The sequence below is a fragment of the Plectropomus leopardus genome, chromosome 14 (genome assembly GCF_008729295.1).
Source record: "Plectropomus leopardus isolate mb chromosome 14, YSFRI_Pleo_2.0, whole genome shotgun sequence".
Classification (NCBI taxonomy): domain Eukaryota; kingdom Metazoa; phylum Chordata; class Actinopteri; order Perciformes; family Serranidae; genus Plectropomus; species Plectropomus leopardus.
Genome location: NC_056476.1, coordinates 15,434,409 through 15,449,079, shown reverse-complemented (window position 1 = coordinate 15,449,079; position 14,671 = coordinate 15,434,409). Strand labels below are relative to the sequence as shown.

Below are 14,671 nucleotides of genomic sequence, written 5' to 3'. Positions count from 1 at the left end.
AGTAATCAAATCTGAATCCCAACGCCGGGTACGATGTTTAAAACCTCTACCTTAGCCAGAGACATAAACGTGTGTGGAAATTGATCTGCTCTCATATACAGTCAAAACACGTTCCATGTTGTAGAAAAAAGCTGTACAGCACATTGGTCATACACAACAGTCATTTCAGGCACAACTTCTGCCTTTGTCTGGATAGGAAATCTTCTGCATTATTCATACAGTAATAAATGATTCCTCTTGAAACAGTCGTGCAAATGCAAAACCAAGAAGCACATTTAAGGCTACAACTGAGACATAATAAATAAAATTAATAGCCTGTCAGTAATTTTACAGCTCCCAGCATATTTACATAGTCTATCTCCCTCTGAATTACAACATTGGTGCACTATTAAAATACAGTCTGTGTGAGACTTGTCACTACAACGACATATTACTGCTACCATCTCCTGATGGAAAAATAACATTGATAAATTCATGGCAGTATCTATTTCAGGCACATTTATTGTAGGCAGTATGTAGGTCATGGGTGTATGTAGGCCATAGGTTGATGTAGATCATACGCTACGTTACAAAGCCAGGACCCACGTACTCCTTCTACTAACCCACATTCGTAACCCAAAGTGCACTGGTAGAGACTTTATTTTTGGACAGCTCAATCGCTGAATGTGAAAGGTGACATGCCTTCGTGGAGGGACAGCGGTTGGTGACAGCCTCCGTCTGTCCTTGGCATTGAGGGAAGCGCTAAGAGGGTAGCTAAGAGTGGTGATAGGCCTAGTTTTTCCATGCCCTGAGGAGTTACACAATCACCCAGATGTATTTTGGCATTGTGAGTGGTGTGTGTGTGTGTGTGTGTGTGTGTGTGTGTGTCAGGTGGTGTCAGGCAAGTCAAAGTCCGTTTTGCAGTTTGGGCCAGACAGACACTGACGGTGGTCATGCCTGGGTATGTGGGGCAAAAAAACCCGTAGTCTCATGTCCACTTGGTCTCTTGCCATTTTTCTGCTGCAATGCAAGCTAAATATCGCCTCTACACAGTTACTGCAAAAGCTGTAAATGACCTGCTGTTTTGCATTTACTGTACTTTAAGTTGACAGTGACAACAAGCCTGAAAAGCTGGAGAGCTGTTAGGTCATCTTTTTTTTAAATTGTCTCAGCAATGCTAAATCTGTTTATTTCTGATCCAGCAAACCTGGTGTCATCGCTCTCCTACAATCACTGCTGATACTCTCATTCAATAAGTGAATGAGAAATGTAAATCAGCATAGCATCAATAACACTACAAAGTACAGGTTGTACCCAAGGACCAGTTTATATTCCTACCAGCACACCCCTATGGAGAGACCAGAAGACCAAAAATGGCAAAAAACTAGATGGCAAATCTGTAGTCAATTTGTAAGTTACAATGGCTTAATGGTCATTATGTTTGCAACTGGACAGAAACTATAACCACTAGAGCCTTCCCCTGAAAGCTGAGGATTTGATCGAATCACCTTGGCCAACAGAGATTCTTCAAGCCCAGAGGTCATTTTTTGGTTGTTTTCTTTTTTTTTCTTCTTTTGTCAGTCAAGGTACAGTGTACCTGTGGGGATGTTTCGGTTCCCAGATTTAGCTGCAGAGCGAGTGCTCCTAGCTTTCTGCTGCTCTCCCGTACAGGAAGCTGCAGGCCCAGAGCCAGAGTGAGTCTGAGTGAGACGGAGGAAGAAAGGCTTTGCCCGGTCGAGCTCCGAGATAATGTTGTCTTCTGCCTTCTGCTTAGAGTTGTGAATTTAAAGCTCACAGCAACCTAATACGATACAATTTCTGGCTTTTGTTTGGTATCTAATGTCTGCAAAAAACGTTGCACTATTCTGATCATTGTCAACATAGTTACCCTGCTTGGAAGGCTACCTTGGCTTGTTAGCTGAGCAAGAATACCATTATCTGCATCTGTATCACATGCATTCACACTCTGATGACACAGCATTGGGAGCAATTTGGGGTTCAGTATCTTGCCCAAGGATACTTCTACATGCTACCTGGAGGAGCTGGGGATAACACCCTTTCTGAGCCATAGCCACCCCATTAAAGGAGGTGGGACCTATCCAGTTGTCATTTTAAGCAAACCATTGATATGGATTGTTTAGAATTTGCCGTATTCATTATTTCTTAGAAAGCTATTCACAGAACGGCATCAGAATTGAGCTTTAGGTTGTTTTCTTTTTTCAATCACAAGAGTAAGAGATTACTTCATCATGAGTACAGATATCGACACAATTTACTTGTAAAAAAGTGTGTTATCTGTACCACATACTAATTTCATTTGAGTATTCAGCTCAACCCTACTGTTTACTTTATTACCTGAATGTAAACTCAATGTTACCATCCCATCAAACCCTGTTCAAAATTTCAAACTCTATTTGGAGAAAAAGTAACAAATAGTCGAGTTCATATTGAACAGCCAAATCCGATTCTACTGACATAATCCTGAGTTGGGTACAGCCCTACTTAGCATTCAGAGCTATACCACATTTACCAGAAAACACCGTCTGTCAGCAGAGATAACAGTCTCGCAGCATTAATGCCACCCAGACTTATAAACCATAAAGTTGCCCTGAGACAAAAGTCAGAGACAAAGCGGAACAAAAACAGACAAGTGAGCTGGGACAAAAAAAAAGAGGAAGGAATATGGAGAAGGAAACAGTAATCATGCAAAAGAGAGTACAATGAGACAGAAAAGAAAAAACAGACAGTAAGAAAATGGAAGGTAATGCAAGAAGTAATGTGAAACTGCAATAAAAAATGACTATTTTCACACCCCTGTAAGCCTCATAAGTGGACTCCAACAAGCTGAAGCTTTGGCAGTGTTTAATGACTGACTGTAAATATTCATGAGTTCCAGTAGCATTTGAAATGTTCTGTTTCTTCCTTTAAGTGTTAAAGAGTCGACATTAAAGACAATTTCAATTCTTGCCTAACTGGACCCCCTGGTTGGGCGACACTCATTGACTTTTAAATTCCTACAGCTCCACTCCCAATTAAAATTTAGAGTGTTTTTTGTTGGGTTTTTTTCACTTGAATTAGTTCATTTCTACACCCAAGATAACTTCTCTGTACCTGGAGGAGACAGTGAATACCACACCCCGCTGTGCTGATCTCACAAAAGAGAAAGCAAACTTGATGACATACTGATGAGCAACATGCACAGAGCAAAACCTTCAGACTAGGGCCTGACAAGAGGCAAGAGGCAATTCTTGTCCACAAAGTCTCATTGTTAAGGGCATCAAAGGCAGACTGTATTGGACAAGGGTGACAACATACGGGAGAAAAACAAAGAACATAAAAAACAAGATAAGGCAGCTAGAAGAATGTCCTTATTTGAGACAGTCATATATTGCCAACCCAACAAGTGCTTAAAACAAGGCTCTGAGCAGCGACAATAGCCCTGCTCTCCCTTCCAAAAAGCCATCCAGGCTCACATTAGCATCTCAGAAGCTAAGTGAAGACGACAGGCGTGCCACATTGAGCCTATTTCTATTGACAGATGCAGAGAGCCCGAGCAAAGGGTCGACTTTGCTGGCAATCTGTTGTCACTCACTGTTCTGCAGCTTCAGCCACTGTGTATTAATGCACATTATAACCAGATTACAGCAAATAATCTGATTAAGATCACAGGCCGTTAATGTGGATTTTCCGACCATCATGAAATGTTACCTATGGAAGCAAAAAATTCACAAAACCAGTCAGGACATTTCTCTAACGTCATGACACCGCTCGCTCAGCTGGCTGCAAACATGTTTAGACTCAACTGCTCTTTTATTTGTGTCATCATGGGAAGTTATTTTAAGTTTGTCATTAAAGGACAGTTATATCCATCCATCCTGAATTCCCTTTGTACTTCTATCCAAAACAGAATCCAACAAAAATATAAACTGGCAAAACTAATAGTTTCACAACTCCCTAAATTTTGTCGGTGAATGTTTCTGGCCTATTTTTGATTATTTCATAGTGATTTTTCTGCCAGGTTGTTTTTTTAACTTTCGTCTTTGAAGTAAACCTCATTAGAATTCCTTGTGAATTTCCATCCAAAACAATGTGAAAAAACCCCAAATCCACTTAGTTGTTTATTAATGGAGACTGAATAGATTCACTAATTGACTGTTCTTTTCTCCAAAGAATTCTCACTTTTCATCAACACAGTAAACAAACACAAGGTCACACCCACTGAGGACAGTGGCTGAAAACCAACAAATAAGGGCTGTATTCACAGGCTGTCTGAATGTGACGTAACTGGTGGACACTTCAGCACACTGCTGGCAGCGTTTCTGCCCAATGGCTACTAGCCAAAAAACGTGTGGCAGCCCATATTAAACCTCTTAATAGAGCCACAAAACAGAGCTGAATATGAACTAATGTAATCTGTATTTTCACCACCAATAGTCATGCTACTTTTTGTGTGCAGCAGCAAGTCATTAGTTGATTCATGGCAACTGACATGCATCAGAATCCAGTCATGCTTACTAATTTCCTTCCCTATTTGACCAAGATAACCTGATTAAAATGTCTAATACGTAAACGTCGCTCTGATAGGTGTAGATTAACTACATGATCTGTGTGAAGAATGAAGGGATGTGTCACCAAATGCAGACTCTTCCATCCGTTGTCAATTTTTCATTACAATGGAGGCAAAAGTTAAACCAAAATCTGGCTATACAGACAGTAGTTCTTTGTAGGATTAAATTCAACTGATAACTTAAATTGTTGATAATACTAAAAACATTGGCAACATTATCCTTCAATCATCACACAGTTGATCTTAATATGAATGGTATGAAAAGCACGCAAACACAGCCGGGCTCATCGATAAGGACTGTCCGAGGCAAGTAAAATGCCTTGTTGGGCGAGTAAATCTAGCAACTCACTTGCCCGAAAAAAGAAATTAACATATCTTCCGGAGCTGATGATGGAAAAGCTAGAGCTTTCTTGCCTCCTTCTCATTTCTGTTGAGACCTGCAGTACTGACTGGACCAGGCCCCCAGGAAATGTGCCAGAACTTGAAGCCAATTTGACATCGTGGTCAGACTATCTTTCAAGTCTGTGATGCCAAGGGGCTCAAAAGAGATGTCTGGAAATCAGACATTTTTTCAGAGCGTCACAACCCCCACAAAATGACTCATTTCACGATTGGGATTTGATCCATTTGATTGGAAAACAAGTCAAGAAGAGCCGCACGATTAAAGCATTTTATCCCAATTAAAGTTAGCGGAGTGCTGAAAAGGGAGAAGCCAGCTCAGACAGTAAAGTTAGAAGTATGCTTGGCCTACACATTGCAGAAGATCTGGGTAATTTTACAGCCTTCAAGTCAAACTTTTTTGGCTTTATGCACCACTGAGCAATTTTCATAGGAATGAATGTGGCATCGCATATACATTGATGCGTCATTGATGCGTCAGGCACTCAAGAGAAAATGGCGGCAAACTATGAGTTTAGGTGCAAGCAAGCATTTCAATTCACCTGAAGAAAAAAAGGTTTAGTTGGGTGGGATTAGAGAATGTGGGTGAAACTCCAACTACGTATTGCATAGTTTGCAGTAAGTCAGAGCCAGGTGGATGAAGCAAGGTTGTTTTTTAAAGGAAACTCAAGTTTTGGAAAAATGTTGCCATGACAAGAGCCATTTAGTTTTGTTGTTTGGTAACTGTTGACAAATAAAACCATTTGTATAGGGGCAATTACACACTGACAGTTAGATTTCTGACTGAACCATGCACAGCCCCTCATAAAGACATTCATATTGGTTGAGGTTACTTCAAACAGTGCGTGTGAATGCTCACATGAATGAGTATGAGGAATTGATTTATCTTATGTCATGAGGAGGTTAAACACTCCATGAGTTATTGGCATAGCTTCACTTTCAATGTATAGACCCTGCTTCATCAACTTTATCACACACACACACACACACACACACACACACACTCACACACTCACACTCACAAACAACCCTGGGGTCAAATCAATTATGCCACCACGCAATGCTGACTGTGTCACACTTATGGAGGCTAAAAGACCAGAGCAGATCATGGTGAAAATCAGCTGACAGACAACGTGGCAAAAAGTAAAGAACATTTGCCATTTCACTTCACCTAAAAAGTGACTGCATGCGGATCAAAACACTTTAATGGAGTCATATCACATCAATAGTTTTGTCCTTTAGCTGAAATGACTGATGAGAACACTACATAACTGGCATTAAACTAATGAGCATGACTGCTGCACAGTGAGGACTGCCGTCACTCCACTGGACAATAGAGTTTTCATGGTCACAGGAGGAGAGAGCCTCTCCAACAGAGAGGCACTCAGAGCCTAATCTGCAGAGTGCGGTGACTCCTTTACCAACAGTGGGCAAAACAATTCACAAGCAATTTCAGTAATCGCTGAGTTGGGATTCAGGAATTTTTTACATTGTGTTCTTCTGTTCCAGGATCTCAGGCATCCTCTGTCGCTATCTTTCTTCAGTCTCTACAGACAGTCCAACATATCATCTTCAGTAGAGGTAGGGCTGGGCAACATGTTACATGTCAGACTAGATATCATCTTAGATTTTAGATATAGTAATATCAGAAGTGTTCCTGGTTTTAAAGGCAGAATTACAGTGAAGTGTAATTTTCTGAACTGACACGACTTTAACCACTTAGTCATTATATCCACCTTACTGATGATTAGTAAAAATGTCATTATTTAAATATTTTGTGAAAGCCCTAATAGTCAACCCAACAATATTGTCTCAATATCAATATTGAGGTATTTGGTAAAAAATGTTGTTATATCTGTTTTTTTTTCCATATCACCCAGCCTTACAATAGCAGGCGTTTTCACATTTTCTATATCGCTCCACAACAGCAGATTTTGTCTCTTACTCATTGTTCTGCCCTCCACCCTCATCCTCGCTGTTTGCTGAGCTGCTGCCGAGTAAAGTGAACCCAGTCTCTGAGTCCCATTGCAAGAGAATGGGAAGGAAGCCAAAAACTACCTTAGGAAATGCGCTGGCGTCCTGTTGTTGGGTTTGCTGCCGACACACAAAGGATGCAAACCCACTAAAAGTGAGGAAAGGAAACACTCCAAAAGGCAGATGTCTTCTTGTGACTTAACATATCAAAAGAGTGAGGAAAAAAGAAATTACAACACCATGATGACACATTTCAAGGGTGTGCTATGAACAGCGCTTCTATTCATCTACTCATCTTTTTCGCTGATAAAATAACAGCTTGGCCTTATTCAAAACTTTATAGTCTGTATTCAGACGTTATATTCTCTGCACGTTTTTAAGGTTTAAGATCTCCAGTCAGAGTGTAGGTAGAGCTGCCACAAGTGAGGCACTCATCACTGTCAGGGTTTGGACATAATGGATTATACTAAAGGGCTATCAGCCAGTAATCAGCATGGGAGGAAATTGTTATCAGAATTACTGATTAGACTATTATTTTCAGATAACCTGAAAGAGCTGTAGTCTCATTAAGCTTCCCAGGGCCCTGACAATGAAGGCCAAACTCAAACAACTAGCAGTGCTAAGGGCGAACAGATCAAATACTTTGTGACTGCAAATACAACTCAGAAATGTACATATAACATCACAGAAGGACAAAAAAATAACTTAACATTTTCACCTTAATTTAAGTTATAAACTAAGATTATCATGCAGTAAAACCCAAATTTTGATATCATCCATGGACAGGGAGCTCAAGAACCAGTTCTAGTTCAGAACATGTTCCAAATGTTCTGATCCATCAAAATTGTTTGCCTCCAAGCTTATCAGTTTTTTTTAACACTCCTGGTATATTATTCTGACAGTCACACATTGCAAAGCAATTACATCAAACTCATGTGTCTACACTGCTGGAAACTTGCAACAAGAGAAGTCATGGAGGGATGAAGAAACTTTCCAGAACGCAGCATCATTTCATGAAGAAAGATGACAACAGTGCTGCTTGTAATGTCTGAAAAATAATGATTTCAACTAAGGGTGGAAACATCAGCAATACAATGAAAAATGTATTTATGCAAAATGGAAAATGATGCATGCATGTAATCCATGACAATTTTATCTAATTGATAAAAGCCTAAATTTTCACTTCACTTCAACAGAACATTTCCTACTGCAGCTGCTTCATATTGACTATATTCAACTGACCAAACAAGGGATGGCTTTTAATGTGAAGCAGCCAATGGCAACTGGATATCAAAAAAAGATCTACAAAACAAGACATAAGTCATTTCTCCCTTCTTGGACGATGGATTTTCTTTTTTTTTTTTTTTTTACTTTCACAACTCAGCATGGTAACTAACAACACTGTGCCCCGCTGTTGTGTGGAAAACTACATGCAGCATTAATCAGATCATGGTTGCAATTATGTTTGACTCACTTTTTCATTAAGACACCACAATGTGTTTGGCTGCTGGGTAAAAAGAAACACGAGTTGCTCTCCTATTGTATTTCTGACAAAGTAGCTCCTCCAGAGATGTTTGCTGTTGTGTTAAACTGCACTTACTGTTACCACGGTAACCACTAGTGTTGCCAAATCTACTAGGATCAAAATCTCAAGGATTACAATTTAAAACCTTTTGTTAAGTTTAAGTAATTAAGTCTTGATAGAACTAGAAGGCTGCAGGTTCAGTGGGGAGTAAAAAGTGTCTCCAGTGCTTAGAAAGTTACTGTTGTCCAAGTATTAGTCAGGCCCTTCCAAAGGGAGACAAAGAAAGAGGTGTCGATTTTAGGAGCATATGCCCAAAAAATGACAGCATGCCAAGATAAAATGTCACCAGATCTCTCCTAAATGTGCGTACTTTACATCGTCATTGCGCCATTCATCTGTTTTCTTCCTGCCATGGTATGAGCTTGAGCTCTATGCCAGGTTGCACCAGCTTTTGGCTCATCACTGGCACTCCCAGATCCCGGCCTACCTCCTGACTCATCTACTTCTACCTCAGTGATTTCCTACATTTTAGAGAATGACTTTCAGAGGAGTACGAGCCTGAACATGTTTATTCTGCTGTTTTCATGTGTAGGTGGGGAGCATCAGCAACAGAGACAGACGTAGTAAGAGCAAAAGGTTGGCTTATTCCCAGTCGAGCTGAAGTGTGAGTTGTACCCCTTTAATGATCGTGAAATATCATTTGTTGTTGGCCTATAGTCTATTGAGGCTACCGTGGGTGGAAAAACTACTCTCTCCTCCAACAAAATATTCCTTCCTGACTTTTTTTCCAAATGAGGAACTTTAGAAAGAAGCCCATGCAGTGCGAATGCGTGGGATGTACCCCAAAATTGGAAATGGTTTAGAAAGCTTTTCAGAATTTTTCTTACTGCTGTAAAACTCCATTATAGCTGCAGTGGAGATATCTTGACATAATGATGTTACATTATCTATTTTCAGGCCATTTTCTGCAGGAGTCAGTAAAATCTACCACCAAATAAAAATGTACCCAGAGCTGCAGTGACATCTGTTTCTAAAAACATGGCTGTTGCCCTCATTAGGCAGTCATTCAGGGCTAGATGGATGGATGTTCCTTAAAGTCCTGTATTCTACTAATTTTTTAGGCTACCGCGAAGGTTATTGGTATCATGCTAAGGCATGATTCAAAGCGAGTTATTTCTCATATTTTTGCCTTAGAATCACCAGACCTTAAAATAATGAAACTGCACATTTGTCTCAATATTCTTCAATCCTGATATTCTGATATTATAGCGCATCCATACTGATCTTTAGTCTGTAACATTTATCATGCTAGCATTGTAAAATGCTCACATTTAACATGTTAGTATGATGTGCTAGCATTTAGCATGTGATTATGCTAAAATAAACTTGTTAGCAGTAGGCTAATTTGAAAATATGGCTGACTGTCAATACATTAACGGATGTTCTTTCATTGACTGAAGTTAACAGTAAGTGGCTTTTTGTTTCAATGTCCAAAGAAGATGAACACACATTTGTGAGTTCATAGGCAAAACCTGAATGTTCAGATGAAGCTTTTTCTTGCCCGTATGGGACTCACTCAACCCCCAAGGGCATGCTGCAATTTACACATTCCTGAAATGCTAAATCTTGGAAAGTGTCAGGCGGTCAGCAGAATCTGCCGGTGCACTGACACATAACAGTCTGTCACTTCACAAGATCTACCTGTCTGAGAAAATGGAGCCTACGAGAGCAGTTCAAAACGCCAGGCAGCTGTGTGGAAGAAGCACGGCACACACAGGCATCGCATAATGCTCTCATAACAATCCCTATCTCATCCTAACGCAATCCTAACTGGCTGGATACAAGCCATAACACACGGAGCTAAAGCGCTCTCTGAGCAATGAACATCATTCTCAGGAGCTATTTAAACCTCAAGTGGTTGCATTGTTGACTGTCTGGTTTGTGCACTACCCTTCCCTCAACGTGAGCCTCAGACACACACATACATGCAGTACACCTGGAAACCGGCACCACCCTGAACTCTCACTCACAAAACCTTTCTGAAATGGCATTTTAGACGTTGCGTAATCTTTGGCAACCTGACTGCACAGAGACAGACTACAACCCCTGGAGCCAGATTACACCAAAATGACTTCTCTAGACGTGTACATGAGAATAAAAGACGCGATTCAACAAGTGTACACTGCAGTAATGTACTGTACATCTGAGACAGCTAAGTGTCTTCAGAAATGCCAGTTATCTATCCACAGAGGACTTGTATTCAGTGTACTGCCCTCACAGACCATCCTCTGTGAGTGAAACCACTCAAGACTTAGGTAACCAGGAACTGACACTAATTGAGTTTTAATCACTGATTAAGTGTATTTAAACAAAATGGGTGCCACATTTCTAGATCAACTCCGTCTCAGGCTGACTAATCTCCTTAACATTAGGTGCTGCTGTGTGATCTACAGTTCCGTTATTACTCTTAAACTGTCAGAGAGCCTCTTCAAGTCTGGAAAACCAAAGCAACTCCTTGTGTATTCCCCAGACACACTTGTGTGATTGCGACAGAATGTAAAACGACATCCTACAAATCAAGCACCAGAAAGTCTTAGAGTAGCCGTCCTTACTGCATTTTTTTCATCTATGAAAACTACAAATGTGTCAGGTGGGTGCTGTGTTTTGCAGAACAACAGCTTAGAGATTGCTTAAAAAGCCCAACCCAAAGCTGAGTCAACGTAAAACAAATCCAGTTACAGAATTTCCTGGAATCAGAGTATCTATCTGTTGTTATCTGTCTTATCATCACCATCACAAAAACATATTAAGCAGAGGTCCTTTTCAAAATGCAGCAGTAATATTTTTCAGTGCATGGTGATGCTAAGGTCATGCAGCCCCATGAAAGGCTTAGATAATCATTAAGTGTTTACTGAGAGACAGCCTGTGCTCTGTGAGGCCAATACAGCACGCCAAAACAATCACAGCCCCTCCTGGTCTATATAAAGTGCCCCTTATATGTGCTGCCCTGTGTATGTACATGTTTCCATGTACATTCATGTGTGTGTATTTTTGACCTGTACTCCCTCCGGGGTGGCACGCTGAGTTCTGGGCATCATAACCTCATTCCTTCTCACTCCTAAGTAAACTCATCTCAACTTTCCTCTGGAAGCAGGCTGACTGCCTCTGGTCACTCTGAGGAATGTGTTACTGTTTTGTACAAGACCATCTTTCTCTTGTTATGAACAAATCTGCTGCTGCAGCAAAAGTAGCGTGCTTGATGCATTTACTCTCCCGATGGGAACTGAGGCTTTTTCCGAGGAGAGTGGAAAAAGAACATCACAACACTGCCTGCATATCAGTCAAATTCTACGAGGAACATACAACATTCCCTAAATGTTTGCTCATACGTATGTGTTTTGTTTTGTGTTTTGTGTTGCTCCTGTGATATGGCTGCCAGCATGGAGAGACGGAACAGTCCTAACAAGCACAAGCCCAGGGGCTCAAAGTGTCAGAGCCTATGTCGTCTTCACCTTCATGATGCCACTTACATTAACACTTATGATCAGGAAGAGACTCAAAATTACTTCAAAAGACACAAAAAGACCATTAAGAGATGCAGGAACTGCAAAAAGACACACACAAAAAAAAAAAATACAAAAAAGGGGGCACAACAACCACAAAGAGACACAAAAAGACCGCAAAAAGATGCACAGAACCGCAAATACACACAAAAGAACTACAAAAAAAGGGGGGCAAAACAAAAAGATGCCGAGATGCAGAGATGCCCAGAACTACAAAGACACACAAGATAACGGCAATTAAGGGGTAAAACAATACATAGAGACAAAATAATGACCAAAGGAGATGCAAAATGACTTTGAAGAGATGCCAAACAACCACCAAGAGATACAGACAGCTAAAAAAGACACCAAATTACCTGAAAGTGACACAAAAGACCACAAATAGATGCACAGGGACTGCAATGAGACTCAAAATAACTAAAAAGGGGGCAAACAACCACACAGATACACAAGATTACATCAAAGAGGCACAAGATGGATACACAATGACCAAAAAGGGCACAAAAAGAGATTATTCAAAACCAAATAAGCACCTAACAACTACAAAAAGGGGGCAAAATAACCACAAGACACAAAACAATCAAAATTGACACAAAATGACCATAGAGGCACAAAGCCATGAAAACATTCATAATGACTCCTAAGAGATGCAAATCAACAAAAAACAGAAGCAACACAACCACAAAGAATGTGTGTGTTTTGCTCCTAGGTGGCGGGGCCTTTGGCATATCTGTGCCCAAGGGCCCACTGTCTCATCATGTGTCCATGGCTAGAAGCATGAAACTGGAGACAGAATCAATAGCACACAATAAGAGGTATTTTAAAAGCTGAGGTTTATGACTGGATGGACCTCATGTATTACATGTCCGTAATGCAGGCTGCCACACACACAAAACCAGGCACTTGAACACACCATAGACATTTTCTCAACATATTGACCCATGACATTTAATGCACATTTTGTCTTTGCGGGATGCTGACAATATTTTTGGCTTACTTAGCAGAAAATAATAGAAAAAATAAACATACAAACATGATAAGAGGGGATAAGACGAGAGAACACAATGTACAGGTAGCACAGACATTAAAAAATGAATTTCACGTACCACACACACCTCACAGCCTTGACCGGCGCTGACTGCAGGAAAGCTGTGTTTGTCTAGTAGCCTGGTTTCATAGCTTTGCCTATAATCTGACTGGACCCTAAGGGGGGAACCTGCTGCTTAAAATGGAAATAGCTGGGCACTGAGTGACCTTTCAGAGCTCTGGTGGAGCCATCCATTCTGAGCGTGTTATGCTTAGAGCTCAGATGCAACACTGGAGCTGCTGCATGGGGGAAAACAAGTGTCATTTAAAGCTGTGGTGAGCAACAATTACAGCAACTTCGATCAGCAGCAACAGTCAGTATCTCTCTCTCTCTCTCTCTCTCTCTCTCTCACACACACACACACACACACGGAGCCTTACTGATGTCATTCTGAAGCAGCTACCTGCAGCCATGCTTTGTCATCTATCACTACAGCTGATCACAACAAAAACATACCAACAGAGTTCACGACTATACTCAAGCTAATAGCGGGCGACTGCGAGCCAAAGTGTAGCATATCTTGCTGTAAAAACGAGGAAATGGCGAAAATAAAATGCGACAGCACTTCATAACTGAGCCACATCACAAGCTGCTCCGTCTGTGTTAAGAATAAAAGCACAAAAAGCTTACCTGGCTTTCTGAGATAACGCCGTCTTGATGGTGTAACCTCGGGAAAAGGTTGAAAAGATGATCTCCTGAATTGGATTAACGAAGAGGCGGCCAACCAGTCAGGCAGAGGAGGAGGAGGATATCTCTGAAGGGGTGATGCCCATGTTCATTATGTGTCCCTCCAACGTCAGGGTGGAAACATTTGACCTGCTACTGTCGCCTACAGGCCCTGGTGATACACATATAACCATCAGCGGAGGCCAAAACAGAAAAACAAGGCAGCGTAGATAAATAAGCAAAGCAGCGGGAAGCACGAGCTGCAGCTGACACTCTCCTCTGTGTTTTGCTTGACAGTGGGATTGTTATTACACCGGAACAGCGTCTAATCTCGACCACTAGAGAGTGCGCAACGTCCAGCCGCCGCTGCTACACGAGCCCAGCGGAAAGCAAGACGCGATCTTGCTGCAAAGAAATCCGGGGGCGGTGTGTGTTTAGCTCTCCGCCGTCCGTGCTGCCGTGCTCGGTGGGAAATCAGCTGCTCCGCACCGGAGAGACGCCATTTGTCCGTGAGAGGCTTCCCGTCTGCTGGCGCTTAAAGGAGAGCTCAGCATACACCAGCTTTTCATGCACGACAGCGCCACACTGTGAAAATACCCTGTAACCACTACAAATAATGTATTGACAGTTTTACTTCGGCAAAGTATAAGAAAGTAGAATAAGGGTGCTTTCACACCTGAAAGTCCGGACTAGGGTCCGCACCATGGTTCGAGTTTTTGTTACATTGTATATATTTGGTCCGGTTGGTTTTGGTTTCACGCTGCAATTAATGCGAAAGGACTAATGGACTTAATGACAAACATACGTCATATCGTCGTCAACTACGTGGGTGGCGTGTCTCTAAACTGTAAATTTTCTTGTTTTTTTTTTAATTTCGGCGCCCGTGTTATCAAGTTAGAGCATCCACACTG

General features: G+C 41.3%; 1 protein-coding gene across 1 annotated transcript in view; it reads right to left on the bottom strand.

Moving 5' to 3' along the window:
• The window catches only part of rnf144aa (ring finger protein 144aa), a 39,791-nt gene extending 25,501 nt beyond the window's left edge, over positions 1 to 14,290 (bottom strand). Inside the window, exon 1 of the mRNA XM_042501172.1 lies at positions 13,725 to 14,290. The gene's annotated coding sequence lies outside the window, so the exon portion shown is untranslated. The remainder of the gene's footprint in view (positions 1 to 13,724) is intronic.
• Positions 14,291 to 14,671: the final 381 nt, after the last annotated feature.